Source organism: Pristis pectinata, chromosome 5 (genome assembly GCF_009764475.1).
Source record: "Pristis pectinata isolate sPriPec2 chromosome 5, sPriPec2.1.pri, whole genome shotgun sequence".
In the NCBI taxonomy this organism is placed as follows: Eukaryota; Metazoa; Chordata; class Chondrichthyes; order Rhinopristiformes; family Pristidae; genus Pristis; species Pristis pectinata.
This window is the reverse complement of record NC_067409.1, coordinates 53,144,236-53,171,425: the sequence shown is the minus strand read 5'-3', so window position 1 is coordinate 53,171,425 and position 27,190 is coordinate 53,144,236. Positions and strand designations below refer to the sequence as shown.

At 40.3% G+C, this 27,190-nt stretch overlaps 1 protein-coding gene across 3 annotated transcripts in view; it reads right to left on the bottom strand.

Moving 5' to 3' along the window:
* stx17 (syntaxin 17) overlaps positions 1-16,765 on the bottom strand; it is a 74,921-nt gene extending 58,156 nt beyond the window's left edge. For 2 of the 3 annotated variants that reach the window (XM_052016503.1, XM_052016506.1), the window contains exons 1-2: positions 16,648-16,712; positions 8,066-8,092 (exon numbers count right to left, since the gene is read on the bottom strand). The gene's annotated coding sequence lies outside the window, so the exon portion shown is untranslated. Of the gene's footprint in view, positions 1-8,065; positions 8,093-16,647 lie in introns of all 3 variants that reach the window. The other variant, XM_052016504.1, reaches the window with a different exon arrangement.
* Positions 16,766-27,190: the final 10,425 nt, after the last annotated feature.

Genomic DNA, 27,190 nt, shown 5'->3' with positions numbered 1-27,190 from the left:
TGCCCCCAGAACACTCTACACAAAAAAAAGATGCATTTCACTGTGTGTTTCGATGTACATGTGACTAATAAAGATATCTTAATCAAACATTGAAAGGCCTGGATAGACTGGATGTGGAGAGGATGTTTCCAGTAGTGGGAGAGTCTAGGACCAGAGGGCACAGCCTTGGAATAGAAGGACGTCCCTTTAGGACAGAGATGTGGAATTCATTGCCACAGACGTTTGTGGAGGCCAAGTCATTGGGTATATTTAAAGCGGAGGTTGATAGGTTCTTGATTAGTAAGGATGTCAAATGTTATGGGGAGAAGGAAAAAGAATGGGGTTGAAAGCGAAAAATAAATCAGCCATGATCGAATGGCAGAACAGACACAATGGCTGAATGGCCTAATTCTGCTCGTATGTCTTATGGTCTTATTAGAGTCATAGAGAGATACAGCATGGAAACACAGACTCTTCAGCCCACAGTGTCTGCACCAACCTTCAAGAAGCTTTTTTTTACACTAATTCTACCATAGTCCATTATACCTTACTCACATTCCCTAATTCACAAACCCGAGAGGAAAAAATAGTCTACCTCATCCCTGCCTTAAGTGAGTGACCCTTATTTTTAAACAGGGACCTCCTAGTTTTAGATTCTCCCACAAGAGGAAACATCTTGTTCAAATCCACCTCTCAAGACCCCTCAGGATCTTATGTTTTAATCAAGTCCCCTCTCATTCTTCCAAATTTCAGCAGATACAAGCCTAGCCTATTCAATCTTTCCTCGTAAGGCAACTGCCCATTCCACATATTAGTCCAGAAAACAATCTCTGGACTGCTTTAAATGCACTAATAGCTTTCCTTAAATAAGGAGACAACAACTGTACACAGTACTCCAAATCAAGGGAATTTTTGAAAATTAAAACCAATATATTAGCTACTTTACTACCGACTTTTCAACCCCGAGGATGAAGGGTATCAGGATGCAGAGACTTGACAGCCAGTAGCCTCAACAATTTGTTTAGTACCAGTAGTATTTGTAATTTTCCTTTTTCTTGGATGTTACTTACATCCTAAACAGTAAAGACTGATGCAAATACCTATTTACTCCATCTGCCATATCTTTATTTTCCATTATTAATTCCTCAGACTCATTTCCTGCAAGACCAACATTCACTTTCTTAACTCTTATATTCTTTAAATGTCTATGGAAACTCTCAATTTATATGTTTTTATGCTTTTGCCTCATGCTCTAACTTTTACTTTTTAATTTTTTTTTGGTATTCTTTGCTGATTTTATATTCTGACTTATCTGACCTGCCACCCATTTTGCACAATTATGTCCAATCAGGTACGAAAGGAAAATGAAAAAACATTAAATCAAATATGTATATGCAAGCAATATTACAGAATAACATGAAAACAACTAAACATTATTGTTGCATTAAGACATACATTACTGTTGATAACATCAACCTGGGATATTTTATATATTAAATTCCTTTGTCATAAAAGAATTGTAAATTCTTATTCATGCAGGTGATAAGATAATGCTTCAGTAAATTTGTTGTATTAGGGAGATGGGCGTACAATTATTCTGCCTAGGCAGGGGTGGTACCATGGTAAATGTGGTAAACCACACCCCATGTCCTGAACTACACGTAGGCAATGTAATGGGTTTTAAATTATTTGCATTGACCTAAAAACGTATTTACACAGTTGCTGGTTTGAATATAGTTGTACTCAGCTCAGAAAATAATCCAATTTTTAAAAATTTGTATCAAAACTTTAACCTCGTAGTATGACATTTTCAAAGGGTGCTAGCACAAAGAAGAATTGTTTGTTTGATTTCCATCAATCTAGTTATTTATTTTAAATCAGGTGGTTTACTACTTCCAAAGCTTTGACGTAGTATACTATTTCTAGCACTTAGAAAATAGAACATAGAACATTATAGCACAGTACAGGCCCTTCAGCCCACAATGTTGTGCCAACATTTTATCCTCTAAGATCTATCTAACCCTTCCCTCCCACATAGCTCCCCATTTCTCTATCATTCATGTGTCGATCTAAGAGTCTCTTAAATGTCCCTAATGTATCTGCCCCCACAACCTCTGCTGGCAGTGTGTTCCATGCACCCACCACTCTCTGTGTAAAAGACTTACCCCTGACATCCCCCTTATACCTTCCTCCAATCACCTTAAAATTATGTCCCCTCATGTTAGCCATTGTCACCCCTGGGAAAAAGGCTCTGACTGTCCACTCAATCTACGCCTCGTATCATCTTGTACACCTCTATCAAGTCACCTCTCATCCTCCTTCTCTCCAAACAGAAAAGCCCCAGCTCACTCAACCTATCCTCATAAGACATGCTCTCCAATCCAGACAGCATCCTGGTAAATCTCCTCTGCACCCTTTCTAAAGCTTCCACATCCTTCCTATAATGAGGCAACCAGAACTGAACACAATACTCCAAGTGTGGTCCAACCAGAGTTCTGTAGAGCTGCAACATCACCTCGCGGCTCTTGAACTCAATACCTCAACTTATGAAGGCCAACACATCATATGCCTTCTTAACAACCCTATTGACCTGTGCGGCAACTTTGAGGGATCTATGGACGTGGACCCCAAGATCCCTCTGTTCCTCCACACTGCTAAGAGTCCTGCCATTAACCTTGTATTCTGCCTTCAAATTCGATCTCCCAAAGTATATCACTTCACACTTATCTGGGTTGAACTCCATTTGCCACTTCTCAGCCCAGCTCTGCATTCTATTAATAGCCTGCTGTAATCTACAACAACCTTCTACACTATCCACAACACCACCAACCTTTGTATCATCAGCAAACTTACTAACCCACCCTTCCACATCCTCATCCAAAGAGCTGGGGTCCCAGAGCAGATCCCTGCGGAACACCACTGGTCACCGGCCTCCAGGCAGAATACGTTCCATCTACCACCACCCTCTGTCTTCTATGAGTGAGCCAATTCTGAATCCACACAGCCAAGTTTCCCTGGATCCCATGCCTCCCAACTTTCTGAATAAGCCTTCCATGAGGAACCTTATCAAATGCCTTACTAAAATCCATGTACACCACATCCACTGCTCTACCTTCATCAATGTGCTTTGCAACATCCTCAAAGAACTCAATCAGGCTCGTGAGGCACGGCCTGCCCCTCACAAAGCCATGCTGACTGTCCCTAATCAGTCTATGCTTCTCTAAATGCCCATAAATCCCGTCTCTAAGAATCTTCTCCAGTAATCTGCCCACCACTGAAGTAAGACTCACTGGTCTGCAATTCCCAGGGTTATCCCGACTCCCTTTCTTAAACAAAGGAACAACATTTGCCACCCTCCAATCATCTGGCACTACTCCTGTGGCCTGTGAGGACACAAAGATCATCACCAAAGGGGTAGCAATCTCTTCCCTCACTTCCCATAATAAACTTGGATATATCCTGCCGGCCCTGGTGGCTTATCTATCCTAATGTTTTTCAAAAGTTCCAACACATCGTCTTTCCTCACATCAACATGCCCTAGCATATCAGCTTGTCGTACACCATCCTCACAAACATCAAGGTCTCTCTCTCTCTCTGGTGAATACTGAAGCAAAGTATTCATTAAGGACTTCCCCTACCTCTTCCGACTCCAGGCATATGTTTCCTCTTTTATCCCTGATCGGTCCTATCCTCACTCTAGTCATCCTCTTATTCTTCACATACACATAGAACCCCTTGGGATTTTCCTTGATCCTACTCGCCAATGACTTCTCATGCCCCCAAGGAGTGGTAAAGTCTGGGATTGTGTACTTGAGAAGTTGCATTTGAAATTAGGTACATTTGTATATCCATTTTGACTCTAACTTTCAGCATTAGCAAATCTGGAGCCCTATGAATGAAGATTTAAAATTTTTGGAGCATCTAACTATTACAGATAAGGCATACTTAAGGATCGACAATTAGAAATACTTTGTGATTCATACTAAAGTAATGAAGACAGTGCATTCAAAGAAACCAAAAATTTAATGAGAATAATTTTTGTTTAAAAATTATCACAAAACATTAAAAAGCTTACTTTGTTCCTATCTGCACTAAATTCTACATTTAATCTTATTCCCGTTTTCAAATGGTCTAAAATCATGAAAATTGCTTGCACAGCCCTTTACACAAAGGTGGAGCTATCATATTAAGCCTGAGATATATTTGGGTGTAAGGATCAACAGATAGACATCAAAGAGAGGGGAAATGTGAGCAAAATGTAACTATATGCAAGAACACTGGTGCCCTGTTGCTTGAAATTTTACAATGAATATTATGTTATAGATGCTATTCCCCAAGAAATTTGAGAGACAGCTACCATTTGAAAATCTCACAAACCAGCCCAACCTAGATTGTTAACTTTCCATATGGGGAATCGTGGGTGTAAACTCATATTCATTCTCTGTGATGCAGCTCATCAGCACACCAACGCACTATAACACTGGTCGGACTTTTGCACTATGTCTATAAACAGATCCTGTAGAATGGCATGCATGGAGAGCAGGCTGTGGTCTGGGTTTTTCTCCCACATAAAGTTTCAGTCTCATCAGAGGGAAATCCCCTGCTTGCACTCTACTTTCAGTTGCTTGAACCATGTAAAAGCCAGGATATAACAAAGTATTGCTGAACATTGCACATGGTATCAATCAATTTTTAAAAACGTAATTAAGGATTTACAATAGTCATAGAGTTGTATGGCACTGAAACAGGCTCTTCAGCCCACTATATCCATGCCAACCTTTTTGCCCATCTATACTGATTCCAATTGTCTGCATTAGGACCGTATCCTGCTATGCCCTGCCTATTCAAATGCCTGTCTAAATGCCTCTTAAACATAGTGATTATATCTGACTCCACCACCTGCTCTGGTAGTGCATTCCAGATATCAACGATTCTCTGTGTTCAAAAAAAACTTTCCCCCAGATCCCCTTTAATACTCCCTCTCACCTTAAATCTATGCCCTCTTGTTTTTGATATTCCTAACATGACAATTCCTGACAATCTAACCTATTTATACCTCTCATAATTTTATATACCTCTATCAGTTTGCCCCTCAGATTTTTCTTGCTCCACGAGAAACAAGCCCAACCTATCCAATCTCTCTCCGTAATCTTCCAATCCAAGCAACATTCTGGAGAAATTCATCTGCACTCTCTCCAACGCAATCACATCCCTCCACAGACTCCCTCCATGGGGTTGTGTCTTATAAAATTTATGTTAGATGTGATAGCTCAGAACAGATCTGACAGCTCAAAACTGGACATCAAACTCTGGACCAGATGATATGAATACAACCACATTTATAACCTCACTCTATCATTACAAACATGCGAAGAAATCAATGAGTGCAGAAGAGCCTGCTGAATCAACACCAGATATACCTAAAAACAAACTGCCAACCTAGACAAGTAGCAACACAGGATTACATGCATGCTAAACAATATTCAATAAGCTGAACAGTCCCACAATCAGCAGCTTGATTGCAGTCATGCAACCTGCAATGCATATCTACTTGTGAATTGTGGTGGAAAATTAAACAGTTAACAGGAGGTCCAGGCTCTGAGAAGATCCCCTTCCTCAGCAATGCAGGGCCCACTATGCGAGCGTTAAAGACAAGACTGAATCAACCATGTTCAGTCATGATGATTCACACCTCATCCACCATCTGAAATATTCATTCCTTCCACCACAAGTATACAGTGGCATGCAAGTTTGGGCACCTCTGGTCAAAATTTCTGTTACTGTGAATAGCTAAGCGAGTAAAAGACGACCTGATTTCCAAAAGGCACAAAGTTAAAGATGACGCATTTCTTTAATATTTTAAGCAAGATTATTTTTTTATTTCCATCTTTTACAGTTTCAAAATAACAAAAAAGGAAAAGAGCCCAAAGCAAAAGTTTGGGCACCCTGCATGGTCAGTACTTAGTAACACCCCCTTTGGCAAGTATCACAGCCTGTAAACGCTTTCTGTAGCCAGCTAAGAGTCTTTCAATTCTTGTTTGGGGGATTTTCGCCCATTCTTCCTTGCAAAAGGCTTCTAGTTCTGTGAGATTCTTGGGCTGTCTTGCATGGACTGCTCTGTTGAGGTCTATCCACTGATTTTCGATGATGTTTAGGTCGGGGGACTGTGAGGGCCATGGCAAAACCTTCAGCTTGTGCCTCTTGAGGTAGTCCACTGTGGATTTTGAGGTGTGTTTAGGATCATTATCCTGTTGTAGAAGCCATCCTCTTTTCATCTTCAGCTTTTTTACAGACGGTGTGATGTTTGCTTCCAGAATTTGCTGGTATTCATCCCTCTACCAGTGAAATGTTCCCCGTGCCACTGGCTGAAATGCAAGCCCAAAGCATGATTGATCCACCCCCATGCTTAACAGTTGGAGAGGTGTTCTTTTCATGAAATTCTGCACCCTTTTTTCTCCAAACTTTTCTGCATCCTCACCACAAAATTCAGCGTTAGAAGGTTGCAAAGGAACACCTAAACAAGGCTGATGCATTTTGGAAACAAGTCCTGTGGACTGATTAAGTTAAAATAGAACTTTTTGGCCGCAATGAGCAAAGGTACGTTTGGAGAAAAAAGGGAGCAGAATTTTATGAAAACAACACCTATCCAACTGCTAAGCACGGGGGTGGATCGATCATGCTTTGGGCTTGTGTTGCAGCCAGTGGCACGAGGAACATTTCACTGGTAGAGGGAAGAATGAATTCAATTAAATACCAGTAAATTCTGGAAGCAAACATCACACCATCTGTAAAAAAAAGCTGAAGATGAAAAGAGGATGGCTTCTACAACAGGATAACTATCCTAAACACACCTCAAAATCCACAATGGACTACCTCAAGTAGGTATGCCATGCTCAAGTTTGCCATGGTCCTCACAGTCCCCTGACCTAAACATCATCAAAAATCTGTGGATAGACCTCAACAGAGCAGTCCATGCAAGGCCCAAGAATCTCACAGAACTAGAAGCCTTTTCCAAGGAAGAATGGGCGAAAATCCCCAAACAAGAATTGAAAGACTCCTAGCTGGCTACAGAAAGCGTTTACAAGCTGTGATACTTGCCAAAGGGGGAGTTACTAAGTACTGACTATGCAGGGTGCCCAAACTTTTGCTTTGGGCTCTTTTCCTTTTTTGTTATTTTGAAACTGTAAAAGATGGAAATAAAAAAGTAATCTTGCTTAAAATATTAAACAAATGGGTCATCTTTAACTTTATGCCTTTTGGACATCAGGTCATCTTTTACTCGCTTAGCTATTCACAGTAACAGAAATTTTGACCAGGGGTGCCCAAACTTTTGCATGCCACTGTATAATGACTGCAACATATGCCATTTCCAAAATGCACTGCAATTACTTGCTTAGGGTACATTATCAGCATCTCCCAAAACTCTAGGGCAATAGGCACAGAGGAACTTGACCATCTGCAAGCTCCCCTCCAATATATCAACACTTCTTCATCGTCGCTGGGTCTAAATCCTGGAACTCCCTATTCAATCAGAAGGTTGCTTACCAACATCTTCTCGAGGGAAATTAGGGATAGACAATAAATACTGGCCTTACCAGTAATACCCACCCCCTGAAAAACAAATATACAGAAAAGTCTTCAGTCACAATGCTGTCTCGTATCCTATACCCTTAGCTGCTTCATGGCTGTTTGAACACAGAATTCATTGAGAAAGCTTGCAGCACAATCAAACATTGTGATCCCCACACCCATTTTTGCAAAAATCCAAATACATCACATCTGTTGTTAGTAGTTAATTAAGTTTCTGAGTATATAGAGATTAAAGCAACTATGTGGCTATGTATTTTAAGCTGCAATATGAAAATAACCAAAGAAAGATCATGTATATTGACTCTTCATAAGCATCAACAGATTCAAACCTGATCCAAAAAATTTAAACAACCTCCTCATTGACAGAATTATATTTCTGGGCTTATATCATGACAAAGTCAAAAGACTGATTAGCAATATAACAAACAACAAAGTTTAACATCTCCAAAATGTTAGAGAATAGCTACAGAAGATTGAGTTGGTAATAAAGACATACCATGACATGTATAAGCTTCATCAGTGCCTGTAAAAATTTAGATTCAGTCAGTAAAAGTAGGAAGTCATGAGTATATAATCTAGATTACACTAGTTCAGAGCTAAAAGATCCCTCAATCTAGAAAGTGCCATCTTTTGGATGAGCTATTAAATCAACGTTCCAACTCACCTCCCTTGTAAACATGGAACTCTTCGAAGAGAAAGACAGTTCTCCCAGTACTCTGGCCAATATTTATCTCTTGGTCATTATTCAATTGAGGCTCATGGATGAGATTTTGTTTGGCTGTGAAATGCTTTGAGACATCAAGAAGTTGTGAAGGGTATTGGTATTGGTTTATTGGTATTGGTTTATTATTGTCACTTGCACCGAGGTACAGTGAAAAACTTGTCTTGCATACCGATCGTACAGATCAATTCATTACACAGTGCAGTTACATTGAGTTAGTACAGAGTGCATTGAGGTAGTACAGGTAAAAACAGTAACAGTACAGAGTAAGGTGTCAGAGCTACAGAGGAAGTGCAGTGCAGGTAGACAATAAGGTGCAAGGTCACAACAAGGTAGATTGTGAGGTCAAGAGGGATTATAAAACACAAGTTTTTTTGTTGTATCAAGAGTTCTTCCATTCAAAGAATAATTATCTTTTTTATAACTAAAACATACCATTTCACATTTATCATGGGAATAGGAAAAGAACTGGGAAGAAAAAATATGCAAAGGGAAACTTAGTGAAAAGATGATGGAAAAGAGGAAAAACTGATAGATTAGTGGAAGATATAAACTAAGAGGAAGAGGAAGAAAGAGTGGGAAAGTGCAAAGGTAATATGAAATTATGGGGAAAGATGGTAGTCTTTACATTTATATGCAATTTGAAAAGAGCGAATTTCAACATTTTATTCAGGTTAAAATCATTTCTTCAGTGAGCTTAACTTTTCAGTTAGGTACAAGCTGGTCATGTTGCATAAATATTCCCTGAAGCTTCTTTGTTTTGTGCCCCTCAGGCTGAGAACTAGTGGTCCAGGGAATGGAACTCTTCCCTTTTTGGAATTCTATGTCAGCAACAAGTAATCTCAAAGCTATCTTAACTACAAAGCTATCTGCTCCCACCCTGCACCCTGTAAGGACTTTGATCCGTTCTCCCAGTTCCTCCGTAACCACTACATTTGCTCAGATGATAAGAACACTCACACGTGTCTCTGAAATGTCTTCCTTCCTCCTGAACAGCAGTTTCTCCTCTACATCGTGAACAGAGTCCTTGACTCCATTTCATCTATTTCCTGTACTTCTGCTCTCATCCCCTCCCCTATTGAATAGAACAAGAATAGAGTTCCTCAGCCTCCCTATTCAATGGATCATGCTTCACAATGTCTGCCAGTTTCACCAAGAATCCACTACAACAGACACACTCCCCTCCACTTTCAGCATATTGAAGGAATTGCTCACTTCATAACTCTCTAGGCCACTCACCTATCCCCACCTACCACTCCCATACAGTTGCAGGACCTGTCCTTTCACCTCTTCCCTTCCCACCATCCAGGGACCCAAACACTCCTTCCAAGTGAAGCAGCAATTCACTTGCACTTCTTCTATCCTAATGTTCTGCATTGTGTCCACAATGTGACTCTTCTACAATGGAGAAACCAAATGCAGATTGTGTGATTGCTTTGCAGAACATCTGCATTCAGTCCACAGGAGTGACCTTGAGCTTCCAGTTGCTTGCAACTTAAATTCACCATCCCAGTCCCACTCTGACCTTTCCCTCTGTGGCCCCCTGCAATATTACAACACAGCCTAAAACAAACTTGAGGAACAACACCTCATCTTCCTCCTGTGCATGTTGCAGCCTTCTGGATTCAACACTGAATTCTCCAACTTTAGCTAACTCACTCTTTCTTTCTTTCTATCTATCTGTATCAGAACTCACCATTTCTGTCTGGCATCATGTTGGTTCTTTTTTTTTCTTTTTCTATTGGTATAGTCTGACCTGCTAGGCACATCCCAGAGCCTTGCTGTTAGCAAAACATTACACTGACGAAAAACAAGCATAATCAGATCCTAACTGTTACTATAACTGCTACATTAGCTCATCTGGTTTCACCCTATCAGAGATATTCTCTTTGTTCTACCCCTCCCCCACCTCCTCTACTACTGAACTTGTTTTCTCTCTTCCCAGGTCTGAGGAAGTGTCTTGGACCTGAAATCTTAAGTTTCTCTTTCCACAAATGATGCCTGACTTGCTGCATGTTTCCAGCAGTTTCGCTTTTTATTACCAGTACTCTCAAATCAGCCACCAGATGTACAGAAAAGCTCCTTCTTTTCCAACAATATGCTTTAGTCCCAAATTAAGAATGGCCTACAGCTCAACAGAAAGAAAATTTTCATTTTCATAGCAGTCAAAAACAGACTTCTTTAGGGTTGCCAAAGAGTGTTTAATTAGGATTATGTATTCAAGCAGATGCCCAGATGGTTTAATTTAATTGTTTCATTCAAGGTATTTGAGCCACCATGTTTCAAACTATTTGCAAAGGTTAATGATATTTCTCCATATGAGTATGCTTTCACTTTCCCTAACAACTAGGCAACATGTTCTGAAGTGCACAGAATTATAAAGAGAGAACACTTTTTTTTAAAAAGTCATTTCAGCTTTTGGTTTGATCCCATGTCTCAAGAGGCCTACCTTGGCTGGAAAAGGCATCTGATTAACAGTACCACCCATCATCATTGAGGTTATGTGCAAAGACGTACAATAGTCTTGCACAAACTGAAGCAATTACAAAACATTTACAGTAGTTAAACACTGCCATCTCGGAATAGAAAAAGTTTGCAATTCAAGCTAAACTACTATATACTGAAATCACTTTTTCATATGCAATGAATCCTTGCCTATTTCTCCTGTCTCTTTCCTATCTTAACTAATGTTCATCCCAGCCTGACCCACCTCTCCTCCTATAATCCATTCTCACTAAATGACTGGTGTTCTAATCTTCATGCTACTTCACAAATATCTTACAGCTACAATTCCTTTTGAAATTTCTCAAGTTTGTTTTCCTGTTCCAATCTCACACTGCTTATTTGAGTAATTTCAATCAGATTTCACCCCCAATGATATCCCCAAAATTGCCTGTAACGGAGACTAAGCCAATCTGCATTGTACTGCTCCAGGGCCTTTCTTGTGTTGTGCAGTTCAATGAAACGGTCCTTCCATGGCCCACTTGTCCAAGTGTAGCAAAAGTATCTCCACCCTCTACAGAGCCAGAGCTTCAAACCTTCCACAGGTACTCTGTTGACACCTGGTTCTACTTTTCCACTACTTCCCTTAATTTATCCATCACCTCCATATTATCAGGCTGATAATGCAACACTCCTTGAATGAGTCACTATTTACTGAACTAAGAAATCAAAAGACATTCTCTTCACATCCAACCACCATTTAAATTACCATGCCACCAGGCCCATTCCCTATCCAGCCTTGGTCTTTAGTTAGCTTCCAACCTTTCACCTTTTCCAGCATAAAGACTGCCGTAACTTCAGCCCACACACTGCTGAAATCTCCAGATTCACAATTCCAATATTTTTCTGATTCTATGAAAGAGAAATGTTTGACAAGCCTGTTAAAATGTTTTGGCATTGTAACTAGCAGAATGGATGATGAAGAACCAGTGGATGTGGTATACTGAGGATTGGTTAAAGGAAGAAAACAGAGGATAGTATTCAGATCATGTAAATTGTGGTGTGCTGGCACCCCTTCTGTTCACAATCAATATCAGTGATTTGGATGAGCGAATCCAGTGGAATATTTCCAAGTTTTTTGATGTTAGGGCATTGAATTTAAAAATTGGCAAGTCACGTTGCTGCTGCATAAAACTTTGGTTACACCACATTTGGACTACTGCATGCAGTTCTGGTCATCACACTACAGGAAAAAACTCTGGTTAGACCACACTTGGAGTACTGTGTCCAGTTCTGGTCACCTCATTATAGGAAGGATGTGGAAGTGTTGGAAAGGGTCAGAGGAGATTTACCAGGATGCTGCCTGGTTTGGATAGTATGGATTATGGAGAGAGACTAAGGGAGCTAGGGCTTTACTCTTTGGAGAAGAGGAGGATGAGGAGAGACATGATAGAGGTATACAAAATATTAAGAGGAATACATAGAGTAGACAGCCAGTCCCTCTTTCCCAGGGTACTAATGCTCAATACAAAGAGCATGGCTTTAGAGTAATGGGTGGGAAGTTCAAGGGAGATATCAGAGGAAGGTTTTTTACCCAGAGAGTGGTTGGGGCATGGAAATGCGCTGCCTGGGGTGGTGGTGGAGGCAGGTACGTTGGTCAAATTCAAGAGATTAGATAAACATATGGAAGAATTTAAAATAGGGGGATATGTGGGAGGAAGGGGTTAGATAGTCTTAGGCAGGGTTTAAAGGTCGGCACAACATGGTGGGCCAAAGGGCCTGTATTGTGCTGTACTGTTCTAGGGTTCTAGGAAGAATGTGGAGGCTTTGGAGAGGGTGCAGAAGAGGTTCACCATGATGTTGCCTAGATTGGGATGGATTAGCTATAAGGAGAGGTTGGACAAGCTTGGATTGTTTTCTCTGGAGCTTCAGAGACTGAGGGGCAACCTTATAGAAGTATATAAAATTATGAGAGGCATAGATAAGGTTCACAGTCAGAGTCTTTGTTCCAGGGTGGAAATGTCAAATACTAGAGGGCATAGGTTTGATGTGAGAGGGGGAAAGTTTGAAGGAGATGTTTGACGCAATTTTATTTTTACACAGAGAGTGGTAGGTGCCTGGAAGCACTGCCAGGGGAAGTAGTAATAGCAGGTACGATAGCAACATTTAAGAGGCATTTAGACAGACACATGAAAAGGCAGGGAATAGAGGGATACAGACCACGTGCAGGCAGATGGGATTAGTTAGCTTAGCATCATGGTCGGTGCAGACATGGAGAGCCAAAAGTCCTACTCCTGTGCTGTACTGCTCTGCGTTCTACAATACAAAGCTGGCTGACAGTATAAAATGCAAGGATGATGCAGAAAGAAAAATAGACTGGTTAAATTTATAGATAAGAACATCGCAGATAGAACATAATATAGGAAAGTGCAAGGTCATCTATTTTTGTAGGAAAAAAAAAGAAAAGCAAGAGTATTTTCTGAACTGAGATTGAAAAGGTTGGTGTTTGGAGACACCTGGGTGCTCCTGTACATAAACATAAGTGGTACATTGGCCTTTATTGCAAGAATTCAAAACAAGAGTAAAGACATCTTCCTGCAACTACAATTGGAGTACAAGTCTGACCTTCAGACCATAGGAAGAACTTGCTATACTTGCAATGGATGGAGTGCAACAAAGATTCCCCAAGATTAGTTCCTGGGTTGGGGAAGATTGTCCCATAATGATATGTTCAAAAGAGTAGACTTTAGCCTTCAGAAGAATGAGAGACAAATTCTTTGAAAGATACAACATTCTTACTGGGCTTTGACAGGACAGACGCAAAGGGAATGCTTCTCTTGGTGGGCGTATCTAGAACCCAGGGGTCACAGTTTTTAACTAAGGGTTCAGCCATCCAGATTGAAATAAGAAAAAATTTCTTCATCCAGAGGAAAGTGATTCTATAGAAATCTCTACCCAAGTGGACAATGGAGGCTCAGTCACTGTGTATATTTAAGACAGAGATTGAAAGATTTTTAGATATCTAGGGATATGTGTAATATGGCACGGAAACAGGCCCTTCAGCCCAACTCGTCCATGTCCACCAAACTAGTCCCGTTTGCCCTCATTTAGCCCACATCCCTCTAAACCCTTGTGATTCATGAACTTATCCAAATGTCTTTAGAACATTGTTATTGTACCTGCCTCAACTACCTTCTCTGGCAGCTCATTCCAATAGTGCACCACCCTCTGCATGAAGAAGTTGCCACTCAGGTCCCTTTTAAATCTTTCCCCTCTCACCTTAAACCTATGCCCTCGAGTTTTTAGTTCCCCTTCCCTTGGAAAAAGACTATGTGCCTTCACCCTATCTATGTCCCTCCTGATTTTATACACCTCTATAAAGTCACCCTTCAAGCTATGTTCCAAGGAATGAAGTCCTAGCCTGCCCAACCTCTCCCTGTAACTCAGGCCCTTCAGTCCTGGCAGCATCCTCGTAAATCTTCTCTGCACTCTTTCCAGTTTAATAATGTCTTTCCTATAACAGAACGACCAAAACTGTACAGCCCAAGTGTGGTCTCACCAATATCTTGTATAACTGCAACATAACGTCCCAACTCCTTTACTCAATGCCCTGACTGAAGGGCAAATGCCACCTTCCCCACACTGTCTACCTGTGACACCGCTTTCAGCAAACTATGTTCGTACTCCTAGGTCCCTCTGTTCCACAACACTCCCCCAGGCCCAACCATTCACTGTATCAGTCCCACCCTGGTTTGACTTTTCAAAATGCAACACTTCGAACCTAATCGAATTGAAAGCTGTTCACCAATCCTTGGCCCATTTACTTAGCTGATCAAGATCCCCCTGTAACTTCTGATAAACTTCTTCACTGTTTACAATACCACCTATTTTAGTATCATCTGCAAACTTATTAACCTTGCCTTGTACATTCTCATCTAAATCATTTATGTAAATAACGAACAACAAAGGTCCCAGCACCGACCCCTGTGGCACACCACTAGATACGGGCCTCCGGTCCGAGAACAACCTTCAACCATCACACTCTGCTTCCAACCATTGAGCCAATTAGCTATCCCTCCCTGGAATGTCTTGCGATCTAACCATTCAGACTAGCCTGCTATGTGAGACCTTGTCAGAGGCCTCATTAAGGTCCATGTAGACAACATCCACTACCCTACCCTCATCTATCCTCTTGGTTACCTCTTCGAAAAACTCTAAGAGATTGGTTAGACTCAATTTTGCATGCACAAAGTTGTGCTGACTATCCATAATTAGACTTTGTCTATCCAAATGTTGATAGATCCTGTCCCTCAGAATCCCCTCCAGTAACTAACCTACCACTGATGTCAGACTCACCAGCCTGTGGTTTCCTGGCTTGTCTTTGCTGCCCTTAAGTTATTGGAGAAAGGTGACATTGAGATTCAATGGGGAAGAAAGCATGGGGACCCTACTCCTGCTCCTATTTCTTATGTTGTTCTGGCTAGTGTCACATCTTCCACCATTTGCAGAGAACAGCTCTTCCAAAAATGTATTATCTTTAAAATTTTGTATGTCATAGTTTAATCTTGGGTATTGGACCATATAGACACATACCATGGGATTTCAGAAGCCACTGATGAACTCTATCTGTTAATAGGTAAATATCTCAGGTTGCTGACAGGAATGTTCTGATAGCATTTATCCAGCAAGGCGGCAAAAATGTTAATAATGAGTGCATGGCTCCAAAAGTATGCCTGGTCATATGAAGAATGAATAAAAAAACAAAATAAAAAAGGAAGTGTAGGAAGTACTCAGTAGGTCGGGCAGGATATGTCAAGAGAGAACCAGAGTTAACATTTAAGGTGGTTAAAATTTCATTAGAACTTGCTGATGAAAGGACATCAACTGAAAATGTTAATTTTGGTTCTCTAATTTTGGCCTAATCTGGCACATGCTTCCTGTATTTCCTGTCTTCATGAAGATTTCTAGCATCTGCCATGCTTTGCATTTGTACTTTATTTTCAACAAAAATAGATGTTTGGGCATCTGGACTTCAAGGATTGAATTGCAGGGTTTGTCAGGCGCAGAATTTGGTCATCCTCTTCTGCTGCAAACCATGGCAACAACAATTATGGCACATTCACATTTGATTCAAATTCACTGCCAGGACATATTAGATTCACCTGTGCAAAACTATGCAACAAGGAAGATATGGTATGATAAATCATACACATACTTTATTTCACTGATAGGAACACAGAAGGGGAATGTGTCCAGAAGTGAAAGGTTTATCTCTTTATGGAAAACTTTCAAGTACTGAATCTGTTCCAGCTTTATGCACATCCACGTTTATTATTCCAAGAGGGGATAGCTGTTATGGTAGCTGAAACTGTTGACAAGAAAGGGGAGGGGGGGTGGGACGGTGGAAGCCTACTAATTCCACCATTCTACTCATCGTTGTAATTTTGTGTATACCACAAGGAAAACATCCAGGATGGGTGGGATCCTTAAGGCTGGACTCTCTGCCAACTTGTCATGTTTAAGACTTTCATACCCATCTGGATGACCAGCAAACACCAGCATGTCCAGGTGTGTGTGTGGCTTTCTACGACCGGTGGGCGCCACAAACCAGGAAGGCGTTGGTGTAACTGGAAAGCAGTTATTCTAGTTTGGGAAGGCCCTTTTATGTGTCGTTACAGGCAGCGAGTCAGAAGGTGTTGGAAGCTGGTTTGGTGGCATCCAGTTACCCACGTAGCCCAGGACATCGTGTGACCGAGTCCACGGCAGCGTCACCGGTAGCCCGGGCCAGGCCGCTGCCCCTGAACCGAGACATTTAATTCGTACCGGCTCCCGCCTCTTGATTCTGGGGTCTGTTTCACATGCATTGACAAAGTGCCACTACTCCGTGTAAAGAAGCACAAACTGAAAGAGCGTACCTCCGGGCCCGGCGCCGGTGCCTCTGCTCCAACTCCGCGCAAACTGAGCTCCCCGATCACCACAACTTGACAACACAACCACTTCCGGTGTCACCTCAAAACAACGCCCCCGAGTGCCAGACGGGACTTCATCAGGGCCAAGAGCTCGTTGGCCGGGCTGTGAGTGACAAAGTCTGAAAATTAGTCACCTAAGCCTCCTTGTTTTGCAAATGTGCAAAATTACTGTATCCCAAGAAAATGCCTTAACGCGTTGTTTACATAACGCAATGATGCCCCGCCGCTAATTTTACCGGGAAATGTGTTTATACTTTGAGGATTATTTCAGGCAAACGTCATTTATAGTTGTTACTGCATTGAAATAATGTAGACATCATGAAACTGAGTCCAGAAGTATTCCGATTAAACTGTATGAGGGCGTCATTGCATTGTGTAATTAATATTCACAATTACCTCTCAATTTTGCCATATCACATTGCTTCTTCCACAGTTTCAATCACAGCAGAATCCTGTCAGACTATTTGTTTATTGTCAATATCTATTGCAGAAAAGTCAAATTATTTGCTAAGTGGTCTCCTCGAACTTGGCTTGAGCGGTGTGTTTCTTTCTGGACACTGGGATGGAAGTCAATATTTGTCTACCAACTCCTGGACACCAAAACCGACATCGAATTGGTACCAGCGACGTTACTGCCGTCACGTTGGTCATCAATGTTTTAAGTGATCAATGATGCATCAATCTAAATTTGCAAAGAAAGAACCCTATTCTAGTTTTAGGTCCCAACCACAAATTGTGTGGAAAAACTAGATGGAGCAGGCTACAATTTAGACTGATTCTACGGTGGACTAAAGTGTATTGTGAACTCTGCTGATTGTGGAAGAAAACGTAGGAGCAGAGAGCCTTCCGTAACTAGACTTTGGTTGTCCATTTGCACCACTATCCATCGTTAATTGTGAGCAGGACCTCCGACAGCAATATAAACATCACACAGGCTTCAGAATTAAAACCAGCAGATTATACTGACGAAACTAATTTTGGTTGTAAACCATATTTGGGATGTCCTATGAAAGAGGTTGTAAAATGTAAGAAATTGTAAAACTTTTATTTAAATACATTTTTGGTTGCTTTAACTCAGAATTGTACAATCTGGGGAACTGACAGAGCATGCTGCTTGCTACTATTGACCAAACAAAATCATCCAAGTAGAGCCAGTTTTGAAGATCAAAAGAAATTTTTATACCACAGGCCACAGATATATTGCTTCTTGATTAAAATAAATGCAACCTGATTTTGTTTCACGTAACCAAATATGATTGCTACTTATTAATTTAACTTTATGACAATGTAAGTTTCAGAATTAACAACAAATTTCAATGAAAGGACTGTACTGCTTTGAGATGAATTTGTTGTGACATGCAATGGTTAAGGTGTGATCTTAATCTGAAAGTGTTGTGGCATTTAATTTATTGCACAAATTTGTTTAAAACTTTTAAAACCCACAATTATAATGAAAAAGATTTATCTGTTTTAAAATCTAGTAGGCGTAAAGCATGCATATGTTTTCAAATAAAGGTGATTTTGACTGCTAAAACTTTAGGGCTTTTTATATAAATTGAAATAATTTCATTTCATTGACCTTTTAGAGAGCAGTTGCAACAGGACAGAATGCAATTTTTTGAAAAGGAAATAATGTTTGCTTTTCATTTTTTACTTTTCCCTTTAATATTGCCACCCACTATTCCCTGACTGGGAGGACAGGCAAGCAGATAATGAATGAGCATGTCTGTAATGTTTTAGACAAGCCTAAATACCTTGATGCTAATCTGAACTGTCACTGAGCGAGGCCTGCCTAGTATCTGACTGCCCACGTTTATGATCCAGTATGGTGCCTGTGACAGTTATCCAGATGACAAATGTCAGAATTGCTCAGTAACCCAAATATAGAAAAAAATGGATTGTCAAGTTAGATTGAAACAAGCAATCACAGTCTTTTGCCGATTTCCAGCTGGCATATGCATCTATTCATGCACATACTACCTCCCTAACCCAAGATAGGTCATCATCTACATTAGTAAATTGTTCTTCGGCATTGATTATTTTCTATAATGCTGGCTGTTCCACACATGCATACAAACTATACTAAATTAATATACTAACTTAAAAGACAGACTCCACAAATGGCCTTAAAACCCCACCAGCTACAAAGCAGTACTTCACACCTATCTTCAATATCAAGGGTCAATAAAAGGTCATCTCAGTTAATAGCAGTTGGAAGGATGCAGGCTCCACAGAAACTGCTTAGGATCCAGGAAAGAATCCAGTGCTTTCCAGTAATGTTTTGTTTAGCTGCAGCATCATTAACAATTTTGGCCCAATTAAAAAAAAAGGGACTGTTGATAGCATTTCAAGAGAACTGTCAACCAGATGCCAAACAGGACCTCTCAATTTACGCTGCTTAGTCAACCTGTACACTGCATTCACCCTGAAATGTGTGTTTTTATTGCAATAAATGGGTTGGGCTTTGTACCTTTGCATTGTGAAAATTCTTTTCCCCACAGCTCAACCTTTGTAAAGGAAACCTGCTATACTTATTCAGGGTTTCTTACATGCGACTCCAGATCCACAGTAATATGATTCTGTGCCCTCTGAAATGATCCAGCAAGTCACTTGGATGTATTGAACCACATCATCAAAACACAATAAGAATCCAGACAGATCAACCAGCAATGGCTGGATCAGATTCAGGCACAACTTAAAGTAGACCCAGCTCTTTGTGGACCTTGGAATGGAAGATGATTATTATCCAGGCACCAGTGCTTAACTTGGGAGAGGTGGCTCACAGAAAAGTCAAGTAACTGCATTTTATAGTGACACTCATAGACCAATTCCTTTCAGCCAATGTTGCAGACCCCATTACAATCCCTGGGTGTATTTTGTTCCCCAAGGTCAGACCCACCTGAGTGGTAGCATTGTGGTGGACAATTAGGAGGTAGTTGTCTTGGTGGTCCTCAGCATAGACTCCTGTCCCATTAAGTGTCAAGGCCTCAGATCAAAGGTGGGCAAGGAAGCTTGCTGATTGCTACCTATCCTTGCTTTGGTATTAAATCAATATTCTTCAATACTTGAATACACATACAAAGTAGTACTGAAAGTAACAATATAGTGTCAATGGGGGACTTCAAGAGGGACTCAGTGGCACCATCACTAAACAAGCTAGCTGAGTCCTGAAGGACATAACTAGGTTGCAGCTGGTGGTGAAAACATGAATGAAGAGAATAAGCCTACATGATCCCATCTGTTGAATATTTCTATGACAGTAAAGGTAACTGGGATCACCTCATTTACTTTGTGGAGACAGAGTACGTCTTCACACCAAGGACACCCTCCTTCAGGTGTTCTGGCTCTTTCAATGCCCAAATTCCAAAATGGAATTGATAAAAAGACTTATTTGCAAACCTACATGGTAGAAATTTCAGCTACTGAGAAATATGTTCATTTTCAAGAAGTATTTGGAGTGATTGTTTTTATTTTGCTGCAATAGGGTAATGAAGGCTTGAAGAACCATAATTGCTTGGAATGGATTTCAGTAAACTTTAGACAAAGGGAAGAAATTCCAACGAAAAATATTAGTAGTCAATGTACATTCTGATTGGCCAAATGACTGAAATGTTGTTTTCTGGTTATGCCTATGTTCCTAAGGTGTATCTTTGTTTCAAATATACTACTCTATTATGATGATCATTGATAGCCTGTAATATCAGTACATATATACAGACCATTAAAATACCAGCTCATTAGTTGAAGCTGATGAATTTAAAGAAACAATACCACAAATTACACTATTGTGGTTGATAGCAAAATATGCCATCTAGTTATACTGATAAGTCAACATCTTTTTATTCCATTCGAAGAAATGAATATATATAGCAGCCACACTGGTTTTGTTCTATAGTGAAAAATGTAAAACAGGAAATAAAAACCTGCAGTCTGTTAAACTGAATAATATTTTTGTGGGGAATAGTGGATTACTCCATTAGCATCTGAATGGGATAAAAGATGAGTGGCAAACAGTGGTCTGCATTGCTATTTTAAAATCTCCAGGCTAGATACTATATTGATGAAAATATCAAGTTGTCTGAGTGGATGGTGGAAAAAAGGGAAGAACAGTTTAAATGAAAGGTTAAGTTCCTGGCACTGGTGTAATTAGTAGCCATGATATGATTCATTAATATTAAAATATGAATGATGGGCTGAAAATAATAATTATTTGGTTATACTAGTAATGTTAATATTTATCAGTAATTATTTTTGAATGCCACTGAAGTTGATGGATGTAATCTCAGTTGAGAGATCATCAATATTTCAGAGATAATCTCTATGAGAGATAAGCAATATCTCAGCTGAGAGATCATTTTTAACTCAATCTTTCTTTTTCTTCTAGGTTCTGCTCCATCATATTTCTTTCTCTGGATTATGCATTTTCCAGGTCTCTACTTTTTGATCTAATTTAACTCCCTTTTCTCCTCAACATAAATGTTTTATTTCTATCTGCCCTGCTCTGTGTCTTGCCTTTATGTTGTTGCCTCCTTCACTATCCTTCCTTCCTCAGGTTTATACCAGGGTTCTTTTTAAACAAACATTTGGTCTGTTAGGACCTTTCCACAATTGAAAAATTACAAATGTTAATGAAATTTACTCTAATTCTTTTATCTAACAAGATCTGGCTACAAAATTGGAATCCCTTTTCAATCTTTTATGAGCTAACACAATAAGGGGAAACATCTTTGTGATAGCCGAAACTTGCAGCCACAAAAATCATGTTTGTACAAATATTCAAATGAAGAGAATTACAGGGTTTAGGGGAATATTGCAGTTAAACTCAAAGTTTTTTTTTAAATTTGCCATCCAATGAGGCATTTACTATTCAACAAGTTGGGGAGAAGATCAAGATACAGTTAAAGTGGTTGAGAGCGACCGAATTTTCTATATTTTTGTCACGAACCAGCAACAAAAGAAACACACCAAGCATGATTCAGTGTTAAAAACTATTTTATTAATCACTACTTATGATAACACGTAAAATAAAAGTAAAACTGTTAGTATGTTAGAATTCAAAAATGTTAAACCTTGAACGTTAACCCCTAAAACTAAACTCTTCGTGTGTGTGTGACAAAGTCCCAAACTCCAAGTTCAGGAATGGTTCTTAAAGTTCAGTTCCGCAAGCCATAAGGTGAAACATGAGCAAGGGCTTCTTCAACAACCACCGTTGTCTGAAGATAAGACGTAGACGTAGAGAAACATAGAGAGAGTAAATACGAAATCCAAATGTTCCACGATGGAACCCAAACGGCACTTCAGTGTTTACTCGGTAGTGACTTCCTCACCCCGAAAAGCATCCGCATTGTGGTCGTCCACACACACATACCTGTTTCCTTCTACAGGTCAGCAACAAAGTGAACTCCGCCGGATTACTTCCAACTTCCATACATGGATTTCAGTGGCAGACACAGTTATTGTTTCTCATCCATCGATAGAGAAAACTAGCAGGTGTCTCTCTCCCTTCTCTCTCTCTCTCTCCTTCTTCATCTTCTAACTTCTTCAACAACGTCATTACGTCCTTTATCTTCTATTGACGTAAGCACGCCCCACACACACATACACACACACTCTATCTTAAAGGGACTTTCACTGAGTCCGTAACAATTTTGCTGAAGCTATTTTAACTGACAATCTTGGGTGGAATCATACAAACCAGGTGGATAGAACAATATGAACTAAGGTGCCAATTCCTAAAGTCTCCAATCCTGTTGACATTAGTCAAAAGATACACGAGAACTGGGTGGCCAGAGGATGTGCGGTGCCCTTCCTGGTAGGTGCAGAGAAAGAACAGGTTAATGACAGGATCATGCTAGTTCTACCTGCCAATCCTCCAATGTTATAAGTATTCACATATAGCAGGTGTTTGGGTCTTTTATGGTGGATCACACACTCCTAAGTGTGTTAAAGGATGTTCGTACTTAAAGATACTTGATGTTTGTAAGGGGCACATAAGAACCACTGCTGTGCACTTAACTCTTTGTGACAGTACAGTTTCACCAATTAGCTGTCTTCCTCAGATGACTACTGATATAGCAGGTACCACCACTACCACACCACCAGATGGTAGTGATGGTGTAGTAGCTACATTATTGTGCAAGTAATCCAGAGATCCAAGTTCAAATCCCATTATAGCAACTGTGGAATTTAAATTTAGATAAAGGAGTTGGAATTTTTTGAAAAATGAATGGCTTTTGGGGAAGGAAGACTGCTGTCCTTGCCCAGCGTGGTCTACAAGTGACTCAAGACTCCTCAATGTGTTTGACTTTTAAATATCCACTACCCACTGTATGGAAATCATTGCTTTTCATTTGTACTTTGGTCTTGATGACTACAGATGGGAACTTAACATCTCATAAAACCGTTGTACTGTTTTCTACCTTTGCTTCCTTTTTAAAGGAAATTGCTACAAGTACCCTTTTGTCAACTGGTTGACCCATCATTGGATCAAATTCCAGCTGTAAATATCAGCAGAAATCCAATCATGTAAATTCACAGCAATACATGGTGTGCTATCTGCACTTTGGTTCCATTAGGCAGCATTAAGCCTCCCTACTTAAGTAAATACATGGCATGTCAATAGAGTAAAGAGCACCAAGTAGTTGTGGCTGGGTCCTACATTTCTGCTAGGAAAAGCAAGCCTCGAAGATACTATTTATTGTTTCAACAGCTTGCCTACTCATAACACAGTACTGGAAAGCTGGATATAATACACTAATAAAATTGACATTGCTGTTACAGTATTTGAGTACAAATACAAAACTTCACAATTGGCTTGGGCCTTGAACATGGGAACAAGCTTAAAGTAGAAGGTAAAGGCCTAATCCAGCATTCCTTAGAGAGCCTAGACAGATGTTAATGAGTCTGGTAGTGAGGCAATGCTTGGAATCTTCAAAATCCACCACCCCCCCACCTACCCCCCCAAAATGTCATCCACTGCAGATTTTAAGACCTTATTCTTTCTGGGTGGGGGGCACCCAGTGGTAAAAATCCCTGCCCAAGTACCCACCTCCAATAGCATGTGGCAGATGCTCACATCACATTTTGTGAAATTGCACAACGAAGTTTGTTGTTCTTGCATAATTTGCAACAACCACCTTGTTTCTTTATGATTACACACAGGAGGCTTAGCATTCACAACACATGATCACTCTGTACTGATGAAGGGGCCCAGGCCTGCAATGTTAACTATTTTTCCTTCCACAGATTTGCTGAGCATTTCCAGCATTTTCTGTTTTTAATTTCAGATTTGCAGCATTTGGAGGCCTTTTTTTGATTTTTATCAACATCGCTCTTCTGTGGCCTTTCCTGAAACTGTGTGCGTGCACTCTGCAGTACCAAATGGATGACTGTTACCATGTGTAGTAGAATTTCTAAGCCATTATATTCTCAAGGAACATTTCTAACCCTTAACTGCAACCTCAAAGTGGACATTTCCCCCACATTTTTATATTCCTGAGACATTTGAAAGGCATACTTGGGATATCATAATTAGCAATATTTCCAAACAACTTTTCACATTGGTCACATCTGTCAAACACATGAAACGTTCTATGCTTTCCTATTGAGAGAAAACATCCAATGATAGTTTTGGCACACTAAATCTGGTGGGCCCCAAAACAGGAGGAAATTGAAGGAATTTGGCACATAAGGAAAAGACATTGTGGCTCAAGGTTAGTGACTTGATGCAGTTTTCTCATTCAGTGCATGAACACTTTGTGTTTGGAGTGCTTTTCAACTGTTTGAATTCCATTAATGAGAGATTCACACTTTGCATAATTTTTGAACGTTGCGTGATGCTTCTCCATTGAAAAGAATGATAATTTTTAATTACTGCCATTCAGCCTGTGTCAATAAAACTATTATTGTGTGGCATCACATTCAATTATTGAGGACATAAATTTACATTTCCTTTTTTGTCCTTCTTCTTTTAATCTCTTTCTCCTAACCTCTTTTAGTAATCTAATTTTACATTTCACACACTCCAATTATCACTTCCACTCCGTTCTTTACCCATTTATTAATCCATCAGTTTGATGATTTAGGAGTTACACAGTTGATTGCCCTGTTCACTTCAGTGATTTAGTGAACAAAATTGTTTTGAGCTGAAGGATTCCAGACCAAGCCTGACTAATGGCTAATACTATTAGATGCTGTGCTACAGCAAATTCTGGCCCAACAACTTTCACCTGGAATGCACTTCACGCTGCTGTTGGGAAGGAAAGAGAATACTGGCACCTGGTGGCCTGTGGACGAGCATTGTAGATAACTCTGGATTTTTGTTTGCTAACATTTCCTTTTCCACACTACAATTATGCACTCCACAGTTAGATGCATGAATTCTTTGACTTCTGCTAGTCAAGCTGCTTGCTCAGGGATAATTTTCAAGCCTGCCATTTTTCCATTAATAATTTTAAACAAATACAAATTATGAACTGAACAATTCTATTAGCATTTTAGGAACCCAAAGGAAAAGCAGGCCACATGGTGGGCAAAAAGAAAATTGATTCTCCCCATGGATCCCTATGGTTAGCTGCTGAGAAAATGTTACTTTAAGGCTGAGGAGTTGCTGCTACCTTAAGAGAATGTCTCATTCTCTGTTACATTATATGTGATGGCATATTGAATTTCATCATCAATGTCAGCTTGTGGAAAGAGATGGCTCCTTGAGAAATTGGAAGTAGTCCACATTTTCCAGGATCTTGACATTAACCTTTATCAATGGGCAATCTGATGTATCTGGGCAGGTTGGTAAAGGACCTTGGTCTTGCAAATAATGTGTACAAGGCCAATCCTCTTGACCACATCACTGAAAGAGTTGACAATGTCATGGAGCTTCATCTTCCAGTGTGCACCAATGCCAGGATTGTCAGCATATGGCAGCTCAACCATTGAGGTTGGAATAGCCTTGGTTCTGGATTGCAGTTGCTGTAGGTTGAAGTGTCTCATTTGTTCTAAAGATTAACTCCACTGCCACAGAAAATTTGTTGACAGTGAGATACAACATTGTGCCAAGAAAGATTGTAAAAAGTGTTGGGGCAATGATGCAGCCTTCTTTGACACTGGTCTTCATTAAGATTGGTTTTATAATAGATGTGTTGATTAATTTCATGGCTTGCATGCCATTGTTAAGGAAATTAATTGCTGGAAATTAATTTCTGTGGGCAGAGGAATTTGAGGAGGATGTTCAACAGTCCCTTCCTATTGGCAGAGTCAAAGGCTTTAGCGAGGTCAAAGATAGATGTATATAGTGGCTGGTGCTACTCCCTGCATTTCTCTTGAAGATGTCCACTGTGCCTCCAGATGAACAGACTCCACACTGTGGTTCAGGAAGAAATTTTTTTTTACCACAGAGAGGTGACGGTTGAGGAGGACCTGGCACTGACTTTGGCTATGGTGCACAGCACAGGTGGACTCGTCTCCTTTCTTGAAGAATGGCTGTGATTATGATATATCTGCCTCTTCACAGATGTGGACAATGAAATTGTGGATTTGAGATTGAAGCTCCTCAATGCTGAGTTTAGGATTTCAGTGGGGATTCCATCTTGCAGATGTTGATGAAATTCACCACCATCTTCAATGTGCTAGTGCAGCCTCTGGTTCATTGAGGAAAAGGGTACTTGAAGATCAAGACATCAGACCTGGCACAAAACTCATGATTTACAGGTCAGTGATCTGTGTCTTCCTATATGCTCCTGAGACCTAGATTACCTGCAGCCAGTATCTCAAGGCACTGGAACAATACCTCCAATGCAAAACCCTCCAAGCAAGGACAGGCAAACCAGCATCATCTCCCAGGCCTACATTCCTGCAATGAGACCCATGTTACTCTCAGTCAGCTATGTTGGCCTGTGTTGTTCACATGCCCAATGCTGGATTCTCAACACAGACATTCTGTTCTGACCTCTGTTGTGGGACGAGATTACCAGGCAGGCAGAGAGATTCAAGGATGTGCTTTAATCTCCCTCAAGGAAAGGCAACAGGGCCAAGACTGCTCAAAAACAGAGGAACACTGGGGATGGCAATGTGAACCTTGAGATCATTCATCAGAAACACACAGAAGCTCTGTGTAAGCAGCGGAAGGAGACTGTCACCTCAGGTTGTCTTGTCAGCCATCTCCCACCCCATCTGTGGAAGAGTCTGCAGTTCCCACATTGGTCTCATTATCCACCTCAGAACCCACAAAATCAGAGTGGAAGCAAGCCTGCCTCCATCCTGAAGGACTGCCGAAGATGAAAACATTGTTTGTACCATGCTTACAGTTCAGTTGAATAACAAACTGCCACAATAAACCATTGTGTTTACTTGATATTTAGTGATTAAGTATGATAAAGTTCTGGACCAGTTCAAGAAAACCCACAAAACACTACATCCTGTCTTTACTCCTATCAGTAAAATCAAAAGTTTAGCTTGTAGTCAAATCTTGGCTGCAGTAAATAATGACTTTTCA